Source organism: Triturus cristatus, chromosome 1_2, assembly GCF_964204655.1.
Source record: "Triturus cristatus chromosome 1_2, aTriCri1.1, whole genome shotgun sequence".
Classification (NCBI taxonomy): Eukaryota; Metazoa; Chordata; class Amphibia; order Caudata; family Salamandridae; genus Triturus; species Triturus cristatus.
In genome coordinates this window covers 1109933992-1109954345 of record NC_140580.1, presented here as the reverse complement: position 1 = coordinate 1109954345, position 20354 = coordinate 1109933992, and the positions used below count along the sequence as shown (strand labels likewise).

At 44.9% G+C, this 20354-nt stretch overlaps 1 long non-coding RNA gene across 1 annotated transcript; it reads right to left on the bottom strand.

The window, feature by feature from the left end:
• Positions 1 to 227: 227 nt before the first annotated feature.
• On the bottom strand, positions 228 to 17444 carry LOC146868768 (uncharacterized). Its single transcript, XR_014966422.1, has 4 exons — positions 17415 to 17444; positions 1225 to 1288; positions 876 to 1109; positions 228 to 291 (listed from the first exon to the last, which is right to left on the bottom strand). It is a non-coding gene; the product is annotated as an uncharacterized LOC146868768 (long non-coding RNA).
• Positions 17445 to 20354: the final 2910 nt, after the last annotated feature.

Here is a 20354-nt window from a genome sequence, read left to right as displayed (position 1 = left end):
GAGAGAGGGAGAAAGAGTGAGAGAGAGGAAGAGAGAGAGACAAAGAGTGAGAGAGAGGAAAAGAGACAAACAGTGTGAGAGAGAAGAAGAGAGAGAGAGAGTGGAAGTGAGAGAAAGAAAGAATGAGAGAGAGAGGAAGAGAAAGAGAAAGAGAGAAAGTGTGAGAGAGAGAGAAAGGAAGAGATGGAGAGGGAGTGTTGACACTGGAGAAAATCTTCGCAGCTCACCTTTGTGTCACCGGTGTATCTCCAACCACGTGCAGGGACATACTGCACCCTCAAGTTTAGTTATCTGAAAGATAGTATAGAATTAGTAATTGCAGACTAAATACAACTGCACACACGTAATTCTCTGTTTAGGCTCTGCTCACCCAGGCCGCAGCATCCCACCCACTTCCACTGCCCAGAGGTGTCTAACAGCCGTTGCGCACCCAGGGCCATATTATCATTATCGCCGCTTTAGTGGCAGGAAACAGCTGCAAAAGCGGCGATAAGGGGCTTGATAACACGCCCTTGTGAATTCCCATAGAAGCCCAGGTTTGATGTCCTTCACACCAGAACCTGGGCTTCTATGGGAATTCTCAAGGGCATATTATCAAGTCTCTTATCGCCGCTTTAGCTGCTGTTTCCTGCCGCTAAAGCGGTGATAATGTTATCGCCATTCTTGATATTATGGTCCCCAGTCTGCTGTAGTCCATACACTTGCACTGCCCAGAGGTGTATAACAGTCGCTGTGCACCCAGGCTGCTGCACCCCATGCACTCCCACTATCCGGAGCTGACTGCCTGCCACTGCGCATCCAGGCTGCTGCACCCCATCCACTCCACTGGCTGGGGGTGAGTGTCCGCTGTTGCGCAAACAAGCCTCTCTGCTCACCTTCCGCCACCAGCGTGTGTCGAAGCGAGTCGACCACGTGCCCAAGGAACATCCTCAGCCTCATCCTCAGAGTCGACCACGTGCCGAAGGAACCTCCTCAACCACAATACACGCGGTCAACGGAGCTCACATTTCAGAATGGATGTTGATTGCCAGGATGGCCACACATCATCGCAGGTTCTACACGTGTTCAGCTCTGGTCGTCTTGGGGGGCATCAATTTGTGAATCAGAGTCTGTTAGATAAAAAGCAACATAAGATTGAGCGTCATGCATCCATCAAAGGAGAGAGGAAGAGAGAGAGAGAGAAAGAGTGCGAGAGTGACACTGGAGAAAATCTTCGCAGCTCACCTTTGTGTCACCAGTGTGTCTCCAACCACGTGCCGGGACATAGTGCACCCTCAAGCTCCCACATCTGAAAGATAGTACAGAATTGGTAATTGTAGGAAAGACCAGTATGCAGGAATGAAAAGACAGAGACGGTAATTCTCTTGATGTGGTTTAATCCTCAGAACATGTTTTGTAAGCAGCAAGTATAAAGCAAGAATGACTGAACCCACGTTAACTTCTACCTCTCAACCTTCTCACATTAAAAACATAACATTCCCAAAGTGACGCGAGGCAGCCACGAGATGTGAGAGGAATGTCACACTCGTGTCTGCATGCTTCAATGCTCCCAACACACCTTACCACACTTGTTCAAAATGCAATAAGAAAGGGTAATGGCAGGGTATATACGACTGCTTATGCCTAAATCGCTGTCCAGCCTTTCTGCATCCAGGCTGCCCGCCACTGTTCACCCAGGCCTCACTGCTCACCGTTTCATGGTCACGGCACCCTCCACATCATGCAGCTCTGTTCTGGAGGGTAATAGGTCTCACATTGGGTACTGAGTCTTGATATGGCCATAGCAGAGGACATACTAGTGCACCTATCATCATCACAGGTTGTACACCCGCTCAGTGCTTGCGGTGCTACTAACTCAGTGAGAAGTGAGGCCATGTATTCTAAACTATAAAATGGCGTAGTAATGTGCGCTCCGTCTTTTATATTAGCAGGGTCACGTGTCCTGTGACGCCTGTGCTGAATGGGTGTGGTGTGGGTGTATACCAGCCGTGAGGGAGTGGTTGTGGCATTAGTGTTGCCAGATTGGGCTAGATCACGCATAATTGGTCTATATTTTTCCGGTTGTGTGGTAAAATTTCGGTTTGTGCTAGTTGCCAGATTATAAATATATATACAACGCTCCAGCAAAGTAGTATGTTAAAGCGCTTTATTAGACAAATATTTACTTAGCATACTGCTGCATCATCAATTCCAATGCATTCACTGCCTGCTTGACGCTGTCCCTGCCCCTCCTTCCCTAAAGTAGCAATATTGGGCTACTTTGGGCTACTTTTTGGTTGGCTTTGGGTTGTAGAAATCTTTAAAAAATCAGACAACACTGGATGCGGGTGTCCGTGTTGGAGTGCTACCGTCACCCAGGTTGCAAAACCAAAGTGTCACTCTGTGAGCCAAGTCCCACAATATGGCCAACATGGAAGGTACGGGGAATTACTGACCCTATATTCATCCATAGTTCCACACAAGAAAGATGGTGGACATGAGACATCTGAGTGGATATGAATGTTTATTGCACATTCAGTGGAGTGTTGCAGCTGTAGCAATACAGGGCCATGGAAAGATGAAGTTTCAGTTTTTGGTACATGGAGGGCAGTCAATTAGAGACAAGCTTGTTGTCGGAGTTAGGCTGCGCCAACATATGTACCTATACAATCACTGCGATGATCCTCACGCACTTCTAAATTCACTATACACTCTGCTTGCAGTACTCTAATGATGCAGTCTCTACGTACGTACTTGTACAATGACCGAGACAAAGTTACATAACTAAAGTTTTCCCCCACTGTCAAAGGTAAGATGGTTGCATACGCTGTTCAGAGCACTATGTAGGGCCTAGGGGCAGCATGTTGCACACATAATGAACACACAGACACATATAGATAGTGGAACTGGGTATGGGCACGTGCGCTCGACTCCTTTTTATTATCAGGGTCACATGTCCAGTGACGTCTGTGGTGGATGCGTGTGGAGTGATTGTAAGTTAACCCTCCGGGAATGGTTGGTGCTGGCAACAAGTACAACAGTAATCATTGCATCAGACACAGAGATTCACTCATAAAGGGTCAATGATTTGTGCTGCAGTAAGGGACGGGTACCAGATATGAAATCAGACAGAAAAGATTCTATCGTAAAGGTTTCATGACTTGTGATACACTGAGGTAGAACAGTAGATGTGAAATTATACACAAAATATTGTATGAGAAAGGGTGCATGAGTTGTGCTGCAATGAGATAGGGGCATTAGAAGCATTCAGCGTGTGCGCAGCCAGCGATGATGTGTGGTCTGGGCGGGCCGCACTGGGAGCAATGTCTCTTGCCTACTGGACTGCGACATCTGCAATTGCGACTCGATGTGAATTGTGACCCCTGCTATCCGCAATATAGATGGAAGGCAGTAGTCAGCACAGACATCGAGGAATGCTTTTTGTCACTTCCTCTTGGCAAAATCTGAGGACATAGAGTACAATTCTGTTTGCAATTAATAAATCATGTCTCAATGTAAATTGTGAGCTCTGGTGACCGCAGTGTAGGTAACAAAAGATGAAATATGTATGGAATACATTGTCGAAATATGTAGGTTTCGGGGACGTTGTAGTTAATTGCCTAATGGACTCTGAAATTCATGAATAAAGACTGAATTTGAACTGTGAGCTCTGCTGGCCGCAGTGTAGACTGCCATTCAGTGTTCCTTTGGACTTGCAAGATGAATTTCGCGATTGTACTAAAGCTAGAATTGATATAAAAAAAGTTCTTGAAGTAAGGATACTAAAAGGATATTATTTAGGTTTCGAAGACATTGTAGTTAGTTGCCTACTGGATTAATGAATAAACACTCAATTTTAATTGTGAGCCGTGCTGACCGCAGTGTAGGCCAGAGGCAGCGGTCAGCAAGGGCCCACAGCCACGTGGCGTTCAGTAGAGCTGCACAGTTATTGGCAATTCAGCATGTGTGCAGCCAGCAATGATAAGTGGTGCACTGAGTTAGTGGGACCTGAAGCAACCAGCATGTGTGCACCCTGCGATGATGCGTCGTCCGGGCGGGCCGCACTGGTAGCAATGTCTTTACATGTATTGAAAGAATCTTCATAGCAGTCAAAATCTCCAAGTAATTCCATTTCAGTCTGCCAAGGTTTGAAGGGTTGCAGAAAAGCTAAATAGAAAAACTCTCTCTTATCTGGTGCATCACAACTTAATTTCCTTGTGATTAATCAAATTTCCTTTGGCATGCTTAACGAAACATCCATCAGATCCAATTACAGCATATTTCCCTTCATTTATTTTTTCTGTAACATTTTTTTAAAAACTATAATGTTGCAGTATTTCATATAGACATATGTTTTCCAGGTATGGACTCCTATTTGGATAGTATGCGAGGAACAGCAATTGAGTTATCTGCAACATATTGTATGTCTATATTTGCTTTCCACATCTTCAAAATTACTGGATTGTAATCATTAATGTACTTCAATTCTTCTGTTCTTTTTAAATTATAAGTATATTGGGGTGATTTTCGAGTGATAGTATGCCTCACTGCTGAAATAAAACTGTTCACTCTTCCTTGCGATAACTTATGGTGCACTGAGTTAGTAGTACCTTTGGTGCTCAGCGTGTACGTACCCTGCGATGATGCGTGGTCCGGGAGGGCCGCACTCGGACCAATGTCTTTTTTCTATTGAATTCTGCCTCAATAAGGCCACGTGGCGATGACTTATGGTGCACTGAGTTAGTCGTACCTTTGGCGCTCAGCGTGTACGTACCCTGCAATGATGCGTGGTCCGGGGGGGCCACACTCGGTTCAATGTCTTTTGTCTATTGAATTGTGCCTCAATAAGGCCACGTGGCGATGACTTATGGTGCACTGAGTTAGTAGTACCTTTGGCGCTCAGCGTGTACGTACCCTGCGATGATGCGTGGTCTGGGGGCACCACACTCGGAGCAATGTCTTTTGTCTATTGAATTCTGCCTCAGTAAGGCCATGTGGTAATGACTTGTGGTGCACTGAGTTAGTGGTACCTTTGGTGCTCAGCGTGTGCGCACCCTGCGATGATGCGTGGTCCGAGTGGGCCGCACTGGGAGCAATGTATCTTGCGTACTGGACTGCGTCATCTGCAATCGCTACTCCATCTGAATTGTGATGCCTGCTGTCTGCAGTGTAGATCGAAGGCAGTAGTCTGTACAGACATAAGTCTGTGGTGCTGTGCCACTGGGTTCGCAGGGGGCCTGTGTCGAGGAGAACCGCGGTCATGGCGGCAGCCTCATGGCAGGGTGAGGCCTGCCGCTCTGGCACACTCGTTGGTCTTCACAGTTTACAAGTGAACCACGCCCAGTGCCCTTACTTATTTATTCATACTCCTACGCTGGAGTGGCGTTCGTTGGACCAGCCCACTGTGCTTCCGCTTACAGGGGACGACCACACAGGTACATGACTGCGATCTTCCCCACTGTCTGAGGTAACATGGTTGCGTCCACTGTCCACAGCAGTACAAGCACTAGCAGTATATGTAATGATGGAGCGGTTTATGATCTGTATAGTGAGGTCTGTCCAGCACACCACTGCTACACTTGGTATTGTGTGCATTATTACTATTGATGGATGAGTTGCATCCGTCACACATATTTGCTTGCAATATCTGCCAACATTCAAGTATTGTGTGGCTGAGGGACCATGTAGTTTTTGGAAGGTCCGCTGTCCTGTTCTGCGCTGCCTCGGTGGTAGTAAGGATGGGGGTGGTCCGTGGGGGACGTCCTGAGGCTGGTGGCAGTGAGTGTTGTGGCCTTCATGGGTGTTTGAGCTGCGTGATCAGTAACTCTATGACATATGTTGCGCTTCAGATGTGATTCTGGGCTGTGATCCCTTTCACATTGTAGGTAGTCGTCCTGGTTTACACCAGTAAAATGCAGATGTTAGATACCTACTGCAAACGTGGCTTATTCCCTGTTTTTGGATCGCAGCCCAGATTTGGCTGCTCATTGAAAATATCGGGAACTGGTGCTTTTGTGTTAATTTTTGCACAATTCTTTTTTTTGGGACGCTATTGCTGGAAAATTAGGGATATTGGCTGTTTTCACTAGGTTGACAATGAAGTGATAATTTAAAATCACTGAAAAATTATAGGTTTAAAGAAGAAAATATTTACAAATTAGCATTTAAAAAACCTTTGAAATTAACTAAAAAACCATAGGTTTCAGGGACGTTATAGTTAGTTGGACATTTCACTCATACCAAACAATAGAAATTCCGTCGTTGTAGTTAGTAGAGCTAACTATAACTCGCGCCCCCGCAATGCACTGCTGATGACGTCACATATTACATCATTCATGACATGGTCAGTGACATCACTGATGACATCTCAAATGACATCGCTGATGACATCATCCACGTGACAATCTGATGCACCTCTTCACACCCTAATATAACCTTTGATACACCCCCTGTAAAATACAGACTACCCTTTTTACAACGATCGACATACCAATACCAGTTACTACAAACGCACTCACTAATTCCTAGTTCTACAGACACATGCACTCATTCATCCATACAACCATTCATACAGGTAGTCACTGATCAATACAACACTATCATATGCACTCATACACCTATACAGACACTCACACACCACCACTCATCCTAGTCAGTCATGCACTTATCCTAGTCAGTCATGCAAAGAATCAATCACAGTTCCATTTACTCACCTACACAGTTATACACACACCACCTCATTTATTCATACAGATACTAACGCATACTTACTCTCTTATATAATCACTAATACAAGTATACACTGATCCATAAAGCCACTCCCACAATCACTGACTCTCACATATAGTCATTTATATACTCCAACTCTCACATACACTGCCTTTTACTTTTGTATTTACTTGGACATCTACCACGGACACATCCAGTCCCTCACCAACACATCCATACACACACTCACCCACCCATAGAACTGTTTACACATGCACTCTTATAGTCATACACCCAGTCAATCAACCACTCACACATCTATGCACAGAGTCATACCCCCCCACCCAACCACACACACACTCAGTCTCCCATACAATTACTCAGACAACTAATCAATAGCCCATTTAGACACCCATGGAGCTACTGACCAACTGATGCAGCAGGTTATACAACAACAGACAGACTGACACAGACATTCACACAGTTTAGTCACTAACCCATGTATTCAGTAAGACACATTTAATCACTCACTTAAACAGTGAGTCACACACCTACTAAATCCTCCATCCAGACACTTATACATCCACTCATTCTTCAATACAGCTTGGTATTTATATAATACATATTTAAATTTTAAAGAAAAAAACACACTCACTGGATGATGTCAGCAGTGATGTCATTTGAGATGTCATCAGTGATGTCATCAGTGAAGTCACTGACCATGTTATGAATGATGTAATATGTGACGTCATCAGCAGTGCATTGCAGGCTTGCGAGTTATAGTTATAGTTAGCTCTACTAACTATAACAGCGGAATTTCTATGGTTTTGTATGATTGAAATGTTCAACTAACTATAACGTCCCTGAAACCTATGGTTTTTTCAGTGAATATATATATATAGAAACAGGTACCCATCACAGGAATCACACACTCTCAGGACACAATATGCAGTGGAATGCTCAGGATTTAATAAGCTTCTTCGTAACACGTTTCGGCTGTCTTGCAGGATGGTTCACACCCAAAACACATCGCTTCACCGGCATACACACCACCTTCCACGGGTCCATGGTCTGCGCAGAAGCGTAAACAAGATGAATATATATATATATTCACTGAAAAAAACAGAGGTTTCACACACGTTATAGTTAGGAATTAGCATTTAAAAAATCTTGCAAATTCACTTAAAAAACCATAGGTTTCACACATGTTATAGTTAGGTGGATATTTCACTCGTAAAAAACCAATGAAATTCCCCCGTTATAGTTAGTTGAGATAACTATAACTCGCGCGCCCGCAATCCTCTGCTCATGACGTCACATATTACATCATTCATGACATGGTCATTGGCATCACTCATGACATCACTGATGACATCATCCTTGTGATAGAGTGGCGGTCGCGCGAGTTATAGTTATCTCAACTAACTATAACGGGGGAATTTCATTGTTTTTTTACGAGTGAAATATCCACCTAACTATAACATGTGTGAAACCTATGGTTTTTTTAAATGAATTTGCAAGGTTTTTTAAATGCTAATTCCTAACTATAACGTGTGTGAAATCTATGGTTTTTTCAGTGAATTTGTATGGTTTTTTGAAATGCTAAGTTATGTATGTATTATTATTTTTTTTATATATTTATTTTTCAATAAACTACGTATTAATTGTTTTTTTTTTTTAATGGTTTTTCACCATGTGCGCACGGTGTGCGCACCACCGCGATTTAAAAAAAAAAAAATGTAAATGTTTTTTTCTGCCTTCGGGGTCCTTCAGGGACCCCCTGACCAAGGCTAGGGGGTCAGGAACTCTCTACCCTGCCCCCTTTTCACGTTCGCCACCTTCCTTTTCCACTCTCGCACTGAAAACAAACAAAATGGCGGCCGACACTTCCTGATTTCGACCGATTCGAACGTTGACTGACATGTAACAACCAATCAGAATTACGCTTGTGCACGTTAGAGTGCGCGCACTGTGCGCGGCTATAGATAGGTATGTGCTTTTTAATGCAATTTTCTCTGGAACTACTGAACAGATTGACTCCATATATGCGAAAGGCACATCCCTGACCTGAGGACTACCTCTCTGCCAAATTTAAAGTAATTCTGTTCAGCCGTTCGGGCTGTACCTTTGACTAAAGGTCCTATGGGAAAATGCATGGGGAAAACGTGTTTTGGGACCCCCCTTTTTTCTCAGCCCCCTCTTGATGAATCCCCCCGAGACTTTCAGGGTAGGAGCTGAGCGGAGCGCCCCATTAGTTTTGAAAATTTCGCGAAGATTCGTCAACCGGCGCCAAAGTTATTCAAAATAGAATTTTCAGATTTCCTATGGAAACACGGTCCTAACTATAACTATCTACTGGCGACCGCCAGTAGATAATATATGTATATATATATATATAAATCCTCCACAGTTTGGCTCGTCTTGGCTGGCTTCTCCGGCGCTCTCGGGGGGTGCGTAACCCAACAGCAAGTCCAACCTTCCAAGGAAAGAAATGGGTTGCACTCAAGGGTAGGTTTAAGATCCCTTTTACTTTCAGCAATCAAAGTTCATCCGGGCCGAATACAACAACCAAAGCATTTCGGTCTCACCGAAACCTTGTTCATGGTAAAACTAGTGATGCCTTCTGACCAATTATATACATTGTTCTTCATTACAAGCTTAATGATCATTTCCTGTTTTACATCACTTAACATTCTGGGAGATGTAGTTTCATAAAGAAAACTCAAACCAAATCAAAAGTGATTAAAGTGATATTGTGTGGAAAACAGTGTATTAAAGTCAAACCCGTGTCCGAATAATCCACATTTAACTTAGTCACTGTATGAGGACCTGATGTTATTGATTCATTTAGTCATATTACGTTTGATCACATCAATTCATGAGTCTTAAACTTTCGACAACAATAAATATATATATATCCTCTGTGGATCCGACAGCCCCCAAGCTGAAATCTGATTGGCTGCCAACACTTCAACCAGGAAGTGTTGGCAGCCATCTTGGGACTCGGCTCCACAAAAAACGTTAAAAAAATATAAGGGGGCAGATTAGGATTACCCTGACCCCCTAGGCATTTGGGGGGGTGCCAGAAGGTCCCCGCCAGGGAAAAAACATTTATGCTGTGAATGCATGATGGGGTCCTGTGCTTCTTTTTATTATAGCCCCTGGGTGGGCCATGTACCTAGGCATACTATAAAAATAGAAGGGTGTGCACAGGTCCCACCCTATGAAAGCCCCAGGGACCGCCACCTCCCTGGGGCAAGTATGTATAAATGAATGCAGGGGGGGCCTGCACGGTCCCCTGCAGCACCAGGAACTGGCACCTCCCTAAGGGACTACAAAATATGTATGAGGCAGGCCTGCCGGGCTTGTCTATGCCCCAGGACTGCCACCCCCATGGGGCTAAGTTTATAAAATTATTGGGGGGGTCCCGTTCAGACTCCCGCAGCCCGGGGTCAGCACCTCCCCAAGGCACTTATAAATATGTATGTGGGCAGGCTCGCTGGGCCCGCTAGCACCCCAGGGCTAAATACATAAAATTAATGTGTGGGGGCTCTCCCAGCCCCCCACAGCACCGGAATGCCATCTCCCCGGGTCACTTACAAAAATGTATGTGCCCCAAGAACTGCCACCTCTGAGGGGCTAAACATATTAAATTAATGCTGGGCTGAAATAAATTAATGTAGGGGGTGTGTTGCAGATATCCAGACCCCGGGGACCAGCAGTTGCCGGGGGCTAAGTTTTTGAATAGAGAGGGGCTGCGGGCAACCCTGGAGGAGCCATAGATGGCCCTGGAGTCCACCATTCCCACAGGGCTGGCTCCTGCTACCTTCTGAGGTACCCTCACTCTGGAGGTAGCTGTTTGCTTTTGCTTGGTGGGAGCTGACAGCTCCCACCAAGCAAAAGCAAACATAACTCTGCTTTCTGCAAGCTGGAGCTGTCAAACAGCTCCTGCTTGCAGAAAGTGGAGTTTTCATCTGTTTTCTTGCATGCAAATATGCATGCAGGGAAACAGATGAAAACATCGCTCCCACAAGCAGGCAGCTGCTAATGAACGTAGCTCCCTGCTTGCGGCAGCACTGCCGGTTCCAGCAGAAGGCGGGGAGTCAGCTGGGACCATGGGAGCCTTGAGGCTCCCCCTCGGTCGAATTGCACACTGGAGACTTGGCCGGTCCCCGAGGATGGGGTGCCTGGGCCGAAATCGGCCCAGGCACCCCATCCTATACAATTATAAATATAGGAGCAGAAAGAGGCAAAATAAAGTCAGCAACGAGCAGAAAGAGACAAAATAGAGATCAGAAACTAGCAGAAAGAGGCAAAATAAAGGTAAGAAGTGAGCAGAAAGAGGCAAAATAGAGTTCGAAAATGAGCGGAAAGAGGCAAAATAAAGGTCAGAAACGAGTAGGGAGAGGCAAAATAGAGATCAGAAACTAGCAGAAAGAGGCTATTTAAAAGCCAGCAGAGACCAGAAAGAGCCAAAATAAAGGTCTGCAGCGAGCAGAAAGAGCCTAAAGAGATCAGAAGGTAGAGGAAAAAGGCAAAATAAAGGTCAGCAACAATGAGAAAGAGGCAAGATAAAGGTGATAAATGAGCAGAAAGAGGCAGAATAAAGGTCATTCATGAGTAGAAAGAGGTCAAATAAAGGTGTGGTATGAGCAAATAGAGACAGAATAGAGGTCAGAAATGACCAGAAGGAAGCAAAATAAAGGTCAGAAACCAACAGCAAGAGGCAGAATAGAGGTCAGAAATGATCAGAAAGAGGCAAAATAAAGATGAAAAACAAGAAGAAAGAGGCCGAATAAAGGGCAGAAAGAGCAGAAAGAGGAAGAATAAAGGTCGGAAACTAGCAGCAAGAGGCAGAATAAGGTTCAGGAGAGAGCAGAAAGAGGCACAATAATGCTCAGAACAAGCAGAAAGAGGCAACATAGAGGACAGGAACAAGCAGAGAAGAGGCAGAAAATCAAACAGAAAATGAGCAAAGGAGGCACAAAACCGAAGGCAGCAGACAGTAGTGGAATGTGGGCAAGCTGGACAGGAGGACTGTCACAGGGGGAGCTGGTATGAGGACCTGCTCCTGTGTGCCCCCCACTTTTTTTACTGCCCACCAACTGACAGACCCACTCATACACTTACACACCCACTCACTGACTCACTCAGAGACTCATGCACCCACAGACACACTCACACACTCATGCACCCACTCACAGATACATTCAAGCACTTATTCACCCACTCACGGATCCACTCAGAGACTTACATACACACTCACAGATGCACTGAGACACTCACACGCCCACTCACAGACCCACTGATACAATCATGCACCCACCTGTAGACACAGTCAGAGACTCACACACCCACTCACAGTCCCACTCAGAGACTCACACACCCACTTACAGACCCAGTGAGGCACTTATGCAGCCACTCCCAGGCCTACTCAGACACCCACTCATACACATTTAGACATTCATGCACTCACTCAGAAACCCACTGAGACACTCATGCACTCAATCACACCCTCACTCTAAAAATGTACAGGTTACAGTTAGGAAATACAATTAAAGAACCTTAGAAATTCACTTAAAACCAAAGGTTACAGGGAACTTATAGTTAGGAAACAACATTAGAAAAAACCTTTCAAATTCACAGAATAATAACTAAGGTTACAGGGACATTATAGTTAGGAAATTTTTAAAAAAAAGTAGAAACTCAATGAAAAAACGAAGGTTACAGGGATGTTATAGTCAGGCTTAGAGTTCACTTGTACAAAACCATTGAAAGTCAGCAGTTATAGTTACCTGGGCTAACTATAACTTATGCCCCCACAATGCACTGCTTATGATGTTACATGTTACACCACTTATGACATGGTCAGTGACATCACTGGTGACATCTTAAATGACATCACTAATGACATCATCCACAGAACAACTCACACACCCACTCACACCTCTAATAAACCTCTCATACACCCACTGAAACACAGATACAACCACTCACATACCGATTCACAGATCCATACAAGTACTCACACAACCACTCACTCCTCCATAGAGCCACTCACACACCCACTCACTCGCTCATACAGCCACTCATGCAACCATTCCCTCACCCATACAGTCACTCATACAACCAGTCAATGTATATGCAATGTATCAGCCCCACCCATTCAAATGTAGTCATGTGTGATTAACATATTGCAAATCCTGTAGGAAAGACATGCAATAACTGCTGCATCAAGATCAATTCTATGGTATCAGGTTTGCGATACCCCGCGGTAACACCACACCAATCCAACTGATGTGGTTTCTCAATTTTTTCAGTTTTTTAGGTCTGGCAAGAGCCAAGACCATTTAATTACACTAAATGATATGTATCATATCCTTACTTACGGGACTTTCAGCCAGCCCTCTTTGTCCATTGGTCTTTTAGTTGTGAGTTATTCCCATTTTTCCTCTACTCCTACAGCATACAACATGAGGCAGAGGGTCAACCCTCTTCAGTTGTTGTCTAACTTTTCTGTGAGTGGTGTTTTCCATTCCAAAGGCGCACATCCACACATAAAGTAGTTCCCTTAAACGCTAAGAACTATTACGGCAATATGTGGTTTTTAAAACCAAAAACAATTGTTTCTTTTAGGCATTTTTAAAACTTAAAATTATGAGGGCACAGCCGCTACTCCAACAGTAATGTTGAGTAAATCCCAAGATAAAACAAAACATGCCTTGACAAAGATAAACGGCTGAGTGGTCAATGCCGGACATATTATATTGGCTTCGCCAATGCCTGCTTCACTGTGCTAGCACCATTTCAGTAATTCTGCAAATGTCCTCATTTTGTGGGATCTCTCACAAAGGATTGCTGCCTGTTCATTTGATGAGTTTAGGCTACTTGACTCAATGAGGGATACAAGTTTTGCGAATTTTACTGCCTATAATTGTAATCGTTTCTTCTGTGTACGGCCACATGCCTGTCAGATGTCCACAAACACTCTGAAGCTTCAGAATTGTTCACTTAGATCTCTACCAATAGTCAACAAGGCAAAGCAACAGGCAGAGGAAGTCATTCATCCTAAGGCATAAGCTGTGAAGCATGTACGTCCAGAGCTCCTCGACAGGACCACAGGGACCATGGGCACATAGGCTTTCACTTCTGTGTACCAGAAAAAGGCTTCTACCGTGTGATCCTCAGCAAGGCTCTATAACAGTCTTTCAAGTGCACCTCAATTCAGTGTGGCAATGAAACCCATGGTAAAGATCGATACAGCAGGATGCAGTACTTTGTTAGGCGTGGTATTACCCTCCATTTGAACATACAGCACAAAGTTTGTGTACTTGATTTCTACATGTGCCTCTTTTCACAGGGGTTTACTTGGTAAAATGTAATTGGCTATAATTGCAAATGTGTGGTATCTTCTGCAAGTCATCAAATAAATGCACTTTCAGTTGTCATTGGAGCACACCAGATGACACCCCTTTATCCCTCTCACAATGAGTGCATTGATGACTGAATGTATGAGAGGAGTATTTGTGTGTACAGTGAGTAGCAGTGCTTAATTTGTAAATTAATGAGGGCCGGAGCCCAAAGCTCTGCTCACAAGTGCTCTTAAGTGCTATTAATGTCAGCAGGCAGAAGGCCACGTTTATTTCACCATGAATCCACCACCACCAGTCACTCCCTGCCCCTTTATCTCTTTCTTCTAGTTTCCTGCTTTCTCCCTTTGAGATGTGTTTTCCATCTTATTCTTCCTTCATCTCCATGTTTAGTGTTTATCCATCACATGCTCTTAGTCAATGTATGATGAGGACAAATAAGTGCTGATCCCCAAAATGAGTGCCGGTGAGCCCCACCTGCAACCCCCAGCTCAAGCACTGGTGAGTAGACACAATGCGTCTCATTTAGGGTTTGGCGGAGTAACCTGTCTTCCAAACTCTTGTTTACCTGCTCTATTTAGAGTGAGACGAACAGCCACCTTATTGCTGAGAGAGCCTCCGCTGGTTCAGTGGCGTAATGCAAAATGATGGGGCCCCCTTACCGAATGTGATGAAAGGCCCCGAGTCTCCCATATCTCACAGATATTCATTGGCCTTGGGCTGAATGGCGTTAGGGGTCCCTGGTGGGTGGTGCGGGGGGGCCTGGAGTGTTGCTCTCCCCCGCACCACAGGGGCTGCAGGGGCCTGCTTTATGCCCCTGCCCTGGCCCCACCCTGAGACCATTTCACTGATGGATTGACTGACATTGGACTGTTGATCGAAGTACCTCAAACCATCCGCCCAATATAGGGCATACATTCCAACATATATTTTTTTTCTATTTGCGACTACAAGTCTTACCCTGTCCAAAACATAAAAATGACCCCAGCTCATGGGAAGAAAACTCATGCATGTCAGGGACATGTATTTATTTTTTAATTTCCAAAACAAACTAGTGCTATGGGAGTTTATTTAAAAAAAATAAAAACCTTTGTGGCGGGGCTGCACTGAACATGCACTGAACATGGCTCGCGCACAGCAAAGCTTCACTGCCTTCATGAGAGCCCCAAATATGGTGGGTCCTCTGAAGTGCTTCCCAGGCAGGAAAAGATCTCTAAACGTGGGAGTCTATGGTCAGCAGAGCACAGGCTTGCAAACTTGAAGTCCCCATGTGTGCTACTTACAGAAACGTAATTAGGTATTAATGAAACTTTTTTCAAGAGTACTCCTGGGAACTTGCAACTTTGCAGGTTTCCAGCACTACTTCTGAAAACCTCTCTGAATTCGGATCTTGTGTCAATCTGCACTCGTTCGGTGGAGTGCACCCACGAATCCAGGTTAGGAAGCTTGTTTGAGAATCGGGCGTCTTTGCCAAGCAATTCATTCGTGGGTGCACCTTGCGCAGATTTCTAGGGCAATAGCGCTAGCTGGGGGAGTCTGCTGCAAAACCATTTCTGCTGCATAGGTGGGGCCGGTGCAAACTCTGCCAGTAGCACAGACTGTGATTCAATCCTCTTGAATCACCTCTGAATTTCCCTCCTTAAATCAGGGGATTTCCGCTCTTGGTCAAAATGCAAACAGTTAACGCAGTTTTGCTCTGGCTGCAGCTAGAACGAAAGAGTATTGCCATATATGCCTGGAAGAAAAACTGTTATATGCAAATAACACATCTCAGCCTCTAGCTGGTTCCCCCTTACATGAAATATAACTGGGGTTTCTTGTCAAAAGTCTAAAAAAGGGGTCCCATTAGTCATTGCAAACTGGACGACAATCTCACTCTCCTAAAAAAAATGTCCCCACTCTTTAATGGTGATGATCACATACTACAGTCATTTAATGTTTCCTTTCTTACCGACACATTCATAACCTCTGCCGACTTGAAGGGAAACTATTGATGTGTTCATCTTAAATACAGAAAGTCTTCTCCTTGATGTTCTCAACATTTTTTTTTAAGTCTGCAGGTTTGAATCTTTCTGAATTTTGTTTAGGACGTGAGACCCCATCTCCCTTCCATCTCTGTCTATAGTAATGCTCTGCTCCTGAATCACTGGCATTCCTCCTTGAAGGTCAATTCACCAAAATGCCAGGGGTAGCGGAAGTGACTTCACATGCCCCTTGACCTTCACTTTCACTGCGATATATGCTTATACACATGCACACACATTCAAACATACACACACTCTCTCTTACATAAACATACTCAAAACTGCAAGTGCACACAAAACATACATACATTTAAAAGCATTTTCTTTACTTGCCTCAGCTGCCAGGGAAAGTCAAATTCCAGCCATTTGTACTCCAATGTAATATTATTTACTATAAGTATAATAAAAAATGTACAAAAAACGAGGTGAGTGAAGCCCCCACTGACGTCCATAAGGACGAGCTGCCTCTGTTCCTGCCACTGCTGACGCTAGGAGTTGCAAAGGCAGCGCCAGGGATCACAAGGGGGCATGCCAGGGGTGGCAGCAGTGACATCCATGCATTCCTCCCTATTTTTTTGTTATTCCACCCAGGAATGTTCGATCTCATTGTGCTCATTTTGAATGATGTATCCTTCCACCACTGATGTTCTTTCGATACGCTGGGACTATTTTCTCACCCCTCTAGTCCCTCTCTTGTGCCCTCTTACCCAGTGTCCTATTGTCCCTCACCCCATTGCTTTTTAAAAACTTTTTTGAAGCTTTTTTCTGCCTTCCCTCCTGTTGGCGGGTGGCTATGTTAAAATGTTTTTTTGACCATTTCAAGATGGCCGCTGTCTGTGCTGTTGGAGCAGAGTAGACAGTGCTTCATTTTAGCCGGTCGTCTGCGGTTGCAGCTACCGGCACTCATTTTTGGGGACCAGCACTTATTTTCGGCATCAGGCATTAATTAAGACCAAGATAGGGAAACACACAAAAAGCAGAAAGACAGAGGAAGAGAAAGACGGAAAACCTGTTGCACAGGGGGAAGCAGGAGCTTGCAAGAGTGAGATAAAGGGCAGGATGTGTCTGGTAGTGGATTAAAGAGACATCAGGTTGTTTTACGACTATGCAGCCTCGGTGTTCCGCACGCTGACATGCAATTACTCCAGCCATGGGCTTCAGAGCAGAGCTCCAGTCACCAGCACGGGCTTCAGAGCAGAGCGCCAGACACCGGCACTCATTCTTTTATAATCCAAGCACTGAGGGAAGGATTGGTTCCATCCAGTGGCGGCCGACACCTACGGATGTGTGCAATCACAAATAAAATAAAAAATAAATCAAATGAAACACTTACTGAGTCTTCCACACCGGGCCTCTTCTTTCGTCAACTGCAACCCAGCCACCAGGAAACTCCTTTGACTAATCCTGGTGATCCTCTCATGCCGCATGACACCAGCACCCTAATTGGAGGGAGTGGCCTTACTCGGCACTCCACAGTGCTCTGGAGGTCTGCACTCAGGGGCGGCTCCTCCATTAGGGTGGAGGAGCGCCGCCCCACTGCTTTCTCGCAGGGCAAGAAGCAGAAACATAAAATGGTAAAACTACCATTTTATGTTTTTGCTTATTGCACTGCGAAAAAGAAGACGTGTTTGGTTGGGTGGGGCTTCTATAGGGCAGGGGAGGAGTGGCTTGCCCACTGCTGAGGGCGCTGACTGTTTGGTTGCCCCTCTGGGGCTGACCAAACCAGTCATGCGCACTCTGCCTTTTCTCACATGGAGAAAATGGCCTCTCCATAGGCACCTGGCTGGTCGGCGTCCCGACACATCACAACGCTGCACCACTGCCATTGCAGTGTTGTGATTGGCTTAGGGGAGGGGAGGGAGGCTTCATGTTCCTTCCCCCGTGTGACCCCGTCCCTGCGTGACCCCCCACTTGTGCGTCATGCCGGCTGCGACTGCCTGGACTTGCTTCAACCCAGCTGTCTTAAGATAGCTGGGTTAGAGATGTATAAAGTGTGCATGTGTGGATGGCCGTGGCAAGACGGCTGGTCAAAAAGACATGCACACTTTAAACGGTCCACAAACAGCGCACCCTCCTCTCTACTGCTGTCACTAAGCAGGCCCCACCCCGTCCTAACGCTCTGTTCGAGACAGGGAATTAAAAATAAAATGTTAATGAATTGCCATTTTATTTTTCATCTCTGGGGCTTTGGGGGTAATTTAAGTGGGGCACCGCTCCTCCACTCCAACGGAGGAGCCACCCCTGCTTCCATCACTTTGAAAACTTTAGCTGGGGAGTGTATTGTCAGGGAAGCCATATTGGATTTACTATTTGCTTCACGTAGAAGTTACCTGAAAGCCACGTACCTTTAGTATCCCGATGCCAGAGATTCAATTCCGTTTTTCACGCAGCTCAGCAAAATGGCACAAGTAAGCTACATGCAGCTTCCAAGGTCGAGTAATGATGTTGTTTTTTAAAAGGCGCACATACTTCGTTCAGGAGAGAAAATAATACTTTTTTAGCAGAGGATTATTTCTAGGGTGTCATAGTTTGATTTAAACAGCAGATGTATTCCTTTTCTACAAATTGAGTTTTAAGACTTGTCCATGCAGTCCATTGACAGAAATAGATGATTTTATTATTATTGGATGGGGAAGTGCTGCTTCCACAGGGCCATGACTCATGCAAAGAGGATGAGTCAACATGGAGGGTAATGCAAGAACACAACCGGCTCGAGTGCAATATAATTGGGGCGTCTTTGTTGTGTGTGGGTTCGTTCCAAAGCGTGTCTGAGCATCGCTGATTGCGAATCTACGCTTAATCATCTAACCACAATTAAACCAGAACAAAAATTGTTGAAAATATATTACATTTATTTTTTTTGAACATGGATTGCACACCCACTATAAAAGTGAAAAATGCTTTTTGAGTCAGGTTGTCAGAGCATCATTTTATTAATCTATCATCCACAGAACTCAACTGTTTAGTTCAAAATAATCCTAAAAAGCTTTTTGTAATTTGTGAGCTCCCATTGCAAAGTACTCATTCATTGTGAGCACAGTCATATTACTCAGACAGACTTCATAGAGGCGTGAAAGCAAAATAGGGAGTCAGACACATCCAGAGTAGGGCTTGTTAATGGCATTTATTTGAAAAAATCCCCAGATTTCTCCCTATAGAACTTGGATCATGGGCCAGAAATTGAATAGAAAGTGTCCTCTCCTAGGTACTGCCAGCACCACCCCCTTGATCCTTCTTCAGCCTCCAGAACATCTTGGGAGAGATTCCGAGCATCAGTGCTCGTCACAGGACTAGGGAGCAGGACTTGGAGTGGGGGATTTGACACTAGGATCTGAAATTGTTTCTCCATTCGCACTAAATACACAAAAGGTGATATGAGGAATGCTTGAAAATAAACTAACCACTGGCAATTCCAACCCATATTTTCTTTTTATTGCCTACCACACCACCTCAGATTAGAGTTAGCCATGGGCAAATCAGCCTTTGTTCTGCTCCAGTAGGAACAGTCCAATCCAGTTCCTCTCTTAGCTGGAACACAAGCAACCCAAGATGGTTTCCACGAGGATGATGGTCAATACACAGTTTCACAAGGTGGGCCTTTGTCTGAAGTTCCATGGTGAGCGAATTAGATATTGGAACATGGCCCGAGTGATCACCAGTGGCTGACATTATGTCAAGCATTACATCCATCACCTTGTTGATGTTGCAGTTTATCTCTTAAGCTAAACAGATAGGCTCAGAAGTAGGCTTCATGCTCACTCTGCCATTGGACTCAAACTACACCCTACTGATGAGCCTCATGTAGGGTGAAACTGATCTGGGGTTGCTGGTGGTCCCTTCTAGAGAGGGCCTCATCTGGCAATTGGGGATGGACTGTTGCCTTGAGGAGTAGGGGCAGTACTGATTTACATGTGGTGGACCTTTGCCTAGAGTGGCATGAATGGCGACAAACAATGGACTGGAATGTGACCCTAACCATTCATCAGTGGCTGAGATTAATTCAAGCTTTCATCCATCACTTTATTATTGTCACAGTTCTTTCTTCATACTGGAATACCTTATGCTTTATACTGGCAGATTAGCCTGCTTCAAAGCACCCCTAGTTTGCATAAGTATAGGAAAAATGGCACAGGCTTTATTTTCTGGTCGAGCAGGCCAATCTCCACTTTTTACAGACGTATATGGGTAATTAAGAAGTTACTTGTGCACCCCCTCTATTTCTTTGTTGTACTCAATTATCCTCGTTATCTATGTCACAGTAGCCATATCCCAC